We start from the raw sequence: 8,018 nt of genomic DNA, 5'->3' as shown, positions 1-8,018 counted from the left end.
AAGGACTGGTAAGGCAGAAATAAGACAAAAGAAGAGAAGTAAAGGGGTGGGGTAGCTTGGTGGAAACACTCCCGCCGCGTGAAGGCGACCCCATGGGAGCATATACAGACAGGTTCCAAAGTACTTACAATGCCTCTTTGGTTCTCTGGCCTAGTTTCTTACGAAACTAAGACTTTAATGATAATATAGCGAGCAGCGCCGCTCGTTCTTTACACTCAAGAGGCGGGCATTGTCGTACACTATTGATCAGTAATCAATCACTGAATCAGTAAGGTTACCCACCTACCAATGCCTGATTATTGCATGCAATTGATAACAAGCTTCAACCAGGGTTGTGACTTTCCTCTGAACTTTCTAAGATACTGAAAGGAAAGCTTGGGAAGTATATATATATTGGTTGTTACTTTTTTGCCGGTTCTGTGCTCTGTCTTCGGGGATAAAGATATCGTCGTTGGGAGTGTTAGAATTGATTTGAAGGGTTTCAGATATGTGTGTGTGTGTGTGTGTGTGTGTGTGTGAGTGTGAGTGTGAATGTGTGTGTGTGTGTGTGTGTGTGTGTGTGTGTGTGTGTGTGTGTGAGTGTGAGTGTGAATGTGTGTGTGAGTGTGTGTGTGTGTGTATATACATGTACGCGTGTGTGTGTGTGTGTGTGCGTGCGTGTGTGTACGTGCGTGTGTGTGCGTGTGTGTGCGTGTGTGTGCGTGCGTTTCGAGTACCTACGTGCGCGCGTCTGTGTGTGGTGGTGAGGGAGAGCAAGAGGTGATTTTCCGAACTTTCATGCGTGTAATTTAATAAACTTAACTGTACAAAAAAATATTATTGTGACAAATGTATCACCCAAACTAAACCCCGTGTCATTTCATTCAAAATGTTCTAGGCCATTTAAGGCACTCAAGTTTATTTTACACATCTTTTAGATAATGGATTTCTTAACAGCAAACGCGTGACCCCCGATGAAATAAGGGTTCCTCAAAATAGACATGATTAAAACGTAAGGTACCAATTAAAAAATCGATAACTGTTCTTGACAGGCACAAATTAATTGGCAACAATAACATACGAAGAGAAAGTCAAATCAATAATCTAGATGTTTCGTTTAGCTGGCTTGCGTATTTCATGTGTTATACTTTTTCTTCCGATGCAGATGTCGACTGTATGAGCGGTTAGGTTCAAATGTGTCACAATGGAAGTGTAGAAATACTCCACCACTACAATGCAAAACATAGACGTCAAACTTGATTGATGGGTGTGCTGCTGCTGGTAATTTGTTTATATGGGAGGCAACTGCTTCAAGCATAGTGAATGTATATTGCTTGGAGATTTGTTTCCCTTGCGTTTCATTTACATAGAAGGCTAGTTACAAAACAGACATGTACACATATGTTTGAGAGAGAGAGACACACACACACACACACACACACACACACACACACACACACACACACACACACACACACACACACCGCATACAATTCTTGGATAAAACTTTCAACAAAACTTTTCTTTTTTGCCAAGCACATCATGTGAGGCCTTTAATTGCTTTCAACTGTTCCATTTATTTTTCAAATGTACATAATATTCTTTATATCTACAATATTTCTGGCATTTTATGTGTGTGTGTGTGTGTGTGTGTGTGTGTGTGTGTGTGTGTGTGTGTGTGTGTGTGTGTGTGTGTGTGTGTGTGTGTGTGTGTGTGTGTGAGTGAGCGTGTATGTGAGCGAGTGAGTGAGTGAGTGAGCGTGTGTGTGTGTGTACGTCTGTGTGAGCGTGTGCTTGCGTGCGTGCGTGTTTGCAATCGTTTTTTGTGTGTGGTGTTTTTCCTCCATGATTTATTTTAATTTTTGTATTTCTTTCTTTATTTGGTGTTTAACGTCGTTTTCAACCACGAAGGTTATATCGCGACGGGGAAAGGGGGGAGATGGGATAGAGCCACTTGTCAATTGTTTCTTGTTCACAAAAGCACTAATCAAAAATGTGCTCCAGGGGCTTGCAACGTAGTGCAATGTATTACCTTACTGGGAGAATGCAAGTTTCCAGTACAAAGGACTTTACATTTCCTACATACTGCTTGACTAAAAATCTTTACAAAAATTGACTACATTATGTTAAATTATGTTACAGCTCGACTTTCACCACAGATGTTTTCTGGGCCATCTCGAGACTAAAGTCGGACCAGCACAGGGCCAGGCAGCCGATGAGGAACTCCACAGCCCAGGCGGCAACCGGGGCAACAGCAGCATATTCCTGTTAAGCCTCAACACAATACACACGCACAGCCATAGCCACACGCACGGTCACAACCACAAGCACGCCCACGAGAAACTAAATAAAACAACAATGCCAACTGATTATATTCTGACAATTATAAATTTAAGAGTCTGCACACAGGCTATGCTGGAACAGAATCAGCAGCACAGGCTCTGCTGTAACAAAAATAGCAGCATAGGCTATGCCGTTACAGAAACGGGTGTCGACCTTCAAAGAGAACACAGACACGGGACAGTCACACAGAGCTGAAGGTGCATATCCTATCCTTTTGAGGTGTGATTTCAGACCGCAGTGTATCAGGTCACTTACCTGGCGCAAGAAGTTGAAGATGCCTTTCAGGAACAGAAGCTGGTCTTCGTCACCTGGATAGATCTTCAGAAGGCCTTTGACAAGGTCTGGAAAGATGGACTCCTTGTAAAACTGCTGAGGAAAGGCGTGTCCAGCAACATGTACCAGTGGATTCGCTCTTACCTCTATAACCGCAGGGCAAGAGTTAACGTCGACCAGACCAAAAGCAAGAAGTTCCTCCTTCGTCATGGCGTCCCTCAGGGCGGAGTCCTCTCCCCCACACTCTTCCTTCTCTTCATCGACGATCTGGTGTCTGAGATGCCCAAGGGGATCAAAGCTGCTCTCTACGCAGACGACCTTGTGATCTGGTGCAAGGAGGAGCATGCAAGTACTGCCACCTACAGAATGCAGCAAGCGGCAGATAGGCTAAACGCATGGGCAGAAGATTGGTGCGTCTCCATCAACAAGGAGAAATCCTCCACCACGCTATTCACACTGTCGCCAAAGCAGAAAGCCGGAACAATTAGGCTTGGTGGAACTCCTCTGAGAGAGGATGAAGAAGCAACGTACCTTGGTGTCACCTTTGATAGACGGCAGACCTGGATGGTTGGTTGGTTGGTTTTTGGGGTTTAATGTCTCTTCAGCAGATGCTAGCTGCTATTCGAGACCGATGCAGTTATTTTCTTTTCCCTTCATATGGCAAGTTCTACGTTTCAGACTATTTACATTCAAATCTATCACTGTAAAAGAAGGTTCTAAAAATTAATAATTTTCACTTCTGGTACTTTAAATCTTGTAAAAAATCTTGATCTCTTTTAAAAAGTTAAAAATCTTGTCCGGGGGAACATCCCGGACGGCAGACCTGGAAACCACACATTGCACAGGCAGAGACGAAGGCCCGGCGCAAGCTAGCCATACTCAGGAAGCTGGCAGGTACCAACTGGGGAGCGAACGAGAAGATACTGAAGACAGTATACCAGGGAACAATCAGACCCCACCTCGAGTACGGCTCCACAGCGTGGTCAACCTCAGCCAAGACAAACCTGCAGACCCTTGACCGTGTGCAAAACCAGGCCCTCCGACTCATCACTGGTGCAATGAAATCCACGCCCATCAAGGAAATGGAGAAGCTTACCACCATCCAACCCCTCTGTCAGAGAAGAGAAGCCAAGACTATGGTACAGGCCGAGAAGCTCAAGTGCCTACCCGACCACCCCATGAAGCACAGACTGAGCAACCTCACCAAGAACCGGCTCAAACGGAGCAGTTTTGTACACGAGAGCAAGAGACTTTCTCGACAGTACAGGGAAGTCCTCCCACAGAACACTCTACCTCTGACTCAAGAAGAAGAGGAAACCCCCAAGGCAACAGAGAAACCAGGCATCCAGATCTGCACCAGTGTTCCACATGTTACCTCAGGAGAAGATCAGAATGACACAGCTCGACAGGCACTCACTTTAGCCCTGATCGACGAACAGTACCCAAAAGAGGCGTGGATCCATGTATACACCGATGGATCAGCAACTAACGCCGTGCTCAATGGAGGTGCAGGCATTCTCATCCAGTTCCCTGGGGGACATACAGCTACATCCAGCGTTGCCACTGGCAAACACTGCACAAACTATAAAGCAGAAGCAGAAGCTCTCATGCAGGCCACCTCCTTGGTTCAGGACTCCGCAGACCCTTGCTACCAAGTTGTCTTCCTCTCGGACGCCCTTTTAGTCCTTCAGGCCCTAGAGAACGACAAACTCCCACAGCTGGCCAAAGCATTACAGATGGTCAGACAAACCAGAAGAGTTGTCCTCCAGTGGATACCAGCACACTGTGGGATACCAGGAAATGAAAGGGCAGATGAGCTGGCGAAAGAAGGAGCCGTGGAAGACCAACCTGAAAACAGTGTCAGCTTTAGTGAGCAGAAGACAATCATCAAGGCATTGATGAGGCCAAGGACAAACAGAGATGACTACCACACAATGTCCAGAGAGCAGCAAGTCAACCTCATCAGGCTGCGTACTGGCCACAACAGGCTCAATGCTCACATGAACCGAAAGTTCAAGCTGGCGCCATCACCAACCTGTGCCTGCGGTCAAGAAGACCAAACAGCGGAACACATCTTACAGCGATGTCCCTTACTAGATGAGGAACGAAAAGAAGTGTGGCCGTCACCAACTCCCTTGCAGACCAAACTATACGGCAGTCGACAGGAGTTGGAGAAAACGACAACATTTATCACCAGTGCTGGACTGATTGTGTAACCTCTGCGAACGCCAAGAAGAAGAAGAAGAAGACCGCAGTGTGACTGTCGCGAGGATAAACAGACTCCGCAGCACGTTCAACAAGCTTGCCCTCTCCTTGCCCCCCTGCGTGACCAGACCGCACCAGAGAGCACAACTTCAGATGCTTAACTGTGGGAAACTGTGGAAGACCTGCGCCAAACTTGCCAGTTCATCACATCGGCAGGCCTAAGACTAGGAGTGACACAACCATCGAACGCTGAAGAAGAAGAACAACTAGCAGCACAGGCTATGCTGTAACTGAATTAGCTGCATGGGCTTTGCTAATGTTCTGTCTCCCCTTTGTTACCGATATGGCCAATTGTTGGGGCAGTGACATGTGTCGCACCATATCGTAGCTCATTCTGTATTTGACTTTCAGTGACGAGGGCTCTTTTTTTATTATGATTGGCGGTAAGAAAATCAACTTCTGCCTTTATGATGTATTTGACTGTTACACAGTGCAGTGTGTTTACCATGTTAATTGACGGGAAGAAAAATAACTTGCAGCCTTTCAGGTGTCTCTTCCCCGACTGTCTTGTTTTTTCTCTAATTTGCCATATTAATATAGCGTCAGTTTCTTGTCTCAAGTCTTGGGAAGCCTTTGCAAATTATCGGAGTGCCAAGACGGATAAAAGCATGCTTATAACACCTCCAAAGCAATTGTGGTTGTCAGCACTATTTTTTGTATATAATATATATATATATTATATATATACCCAAAACAAGTTTATTATGTAAATCTCTTTCTGAACAGCCCCAAGACATTGTCCCTCTGGTTGAATATTTTTGTTTGCCGTTTTAAGCCCACGCAACCTCGGGAGGTCATTTCAGGCTTTTAGTTCTTTCTGGATGACAGACCAAGACCCTGACCGAAACGAATGTTTCAGTTTTAATTTAAATTGTTTTCTTTTGTTTCCCTTGCCAGAATCATATTTTGATTGTGTACGAGTTATGAATTTTGTTGATGAATTTATTTCAGAACCACTTTATTACAATGTTCATGTCTGTCGAGGCAAAGAGATTGTTTTTATTCCAACATGGATTTAGAATGGAATTGTATCAATAGAACATCTGTTTTGACCAAATGATTACTTATGAATCAAATTCATATATCTTAATTTTTCATCAGCGCCCTCAGCGACAGGGTTCTTTCTTTATTTGGTGTTTAACGTCGTTTTCAACCGTTCAAGGTTATATCGCGACGGAGCGACAGGGTGCAGGAACACATTCCAACCTATATCACTTACCAGAAGGACCACAAGCTTTAGTTCAGTCAGTGGTGATGTCAGAGGATTTCATGTTGTCCCTTGTCGACAGGTTATGCAAACGGAATGAGTAGGTTTCGGCTTGTTTCATACATTTACGCGTTGTATTAGTCACTGAATTCTGAGCTGTCGTAAGTATTGGCGTCTCCAGCCTCGTACGCCCCAGGGGAAAATTATGCCACCTGTAAAGGACTAGATAGCTTTGCTTTTACTCTCTGCTATTGTTACACCCCCGGTATAGGGGTGTGTATAGGATTCGGTCGATGCGTTTGTTTGTTTGTGTTCGCATATAGATCTCAAGAATGAACGGACCGATCGTCACCAAACTTGGTGAACAGGTTCTAAACATTCCTGAGACGGTCCTTACAAAAATTGGGACCAGTCAAACACACGGTTAGGGAATTATTGGTGGATTAAGATTCTACAAGGACTTATAGCGGGACATATTAATGGTCAAAGGGAAATAACCTTCTCAGTTGGTGGCAGTGAGAATGGTAAGGACGGGGGTGTTTTTCCTACCTCGGAGGAATTTCTTGTTTAGTAAGTCTTTCCTGTCATCTCATGCAGCTCTCAATTTCTCACTCCCTCAACTGCATTTCTTGTAGGGATTCTTTTGGTTTGAGTGCCTGAAGGCTGTGTACATAACTTGTTTATTCATAGGGTTGTATTTGTTATGACCTATAATTAATTACCATTATTTTTATGGATCGTATTAACTATTGCGAACTGTGAATACCTGGTCTATATATACTACGGCAGGTTTCAGCTGGTAGCCTTGTGATGATGAAATTTTAGTCACGCCTTTGTCAGTCGAGTAAAACGAGCCGGGTTACCTATAATAAGGGTCCGATTGTGTTTTAGATTTCAAGGGTGACTGTGTCTATAGTACCCTGCTCCTTTTAATTAGGCTGGGCATTAGATTATTGGATTGTGTAAGCAAACAAGGGTCACCATATTGGCAGGAGCTGCTATCTAATTGATTTTCAGGGAGTTAGTTCATTGTGAACGTTAATTAAGGTAGGGCTAGTGAATAATCCCTTTTGGTTTGACGTTTTTAAACATAAGAAATTGGGTAATAAGTGTATACCTCAGAGTTTCACCGATTTTGTTTCAGAGCCGTTGCACTTCTATGTGAAGATTTAAAGAGATAAAAAAAAAAGTATATTTGAGAATTGGATTGATAATGGGATTATTTCGATATGGTTATTTGTCATAGGAAGATTTTAAAGAACAATATCCCAATGTTCATGTTAATATTTAGTTTGAAGGTGTTCATGCAGTAAAAAACTCGATCATGTTAGTGAAAACAGATGGACAAAAACACCACCATGGACATTGCCAGATCCAGTTGTTCGACTAGATCTGACAAGGTTAAAGAAATCAGAGACATGATTTGATTTTTAAACAGTATTTTAGCCAGTTCTGTTCCGAATGTCCTTCCCACCAACGAATATACACTGATGGGTCCAAAGCTGAAAGTAAAGTGGCTAAACTAGATAGGGCTTTTTCGGCCCGTCTTCCAGATGACAGTTCTGTATTCTCTGCAGAGTTGAAAGCCTTACAGCTAGCTCTAAAACAGGTGTATCAGTCAAAAAAGAAAGACTTCCTGATTCTGTCTGATTCCCTATCGGCTCTAACAGCTGTGAAGGGAATTCAGCTAGATCACCCACTGTTGGTCGAAATCCAAGAGTTACATGCATCTCTGATTGAAGAAGGCAATAGGATTGTGTTTGCATGGGTGCCGTCCCATTTTGGAATTAGAGGCAACTCTGCAGCTGATCAAGCTGCCAAAGAAGCCAGAGAAAGACAGCACTCATCACTGACAAACACACAAAGCATTCAGATTTCAGAACTCACACCAATATGTACATAAAGCACCTATGGCAGAGCGAATGGGACGAATGTGAAGAAAATAAACTTC

The sequence above is a fragment of the Littorina saxatilis genome, linkage group LG6, assembly GCF_037325665.1.
Source record: "Littorina saxatilis isolate snail1 linkage group LG6, US_GU_Lsax_2.0, whole genome shotgun sequence".
NCBI lineage: Eukaryota > Metazoa > Mollusca > Gastropoda > Littorinimorpha > Littorinidae > Littorina > Littorina saxatilis.
Note: the sequence above shows the minus strand (reverse complement) of the source record.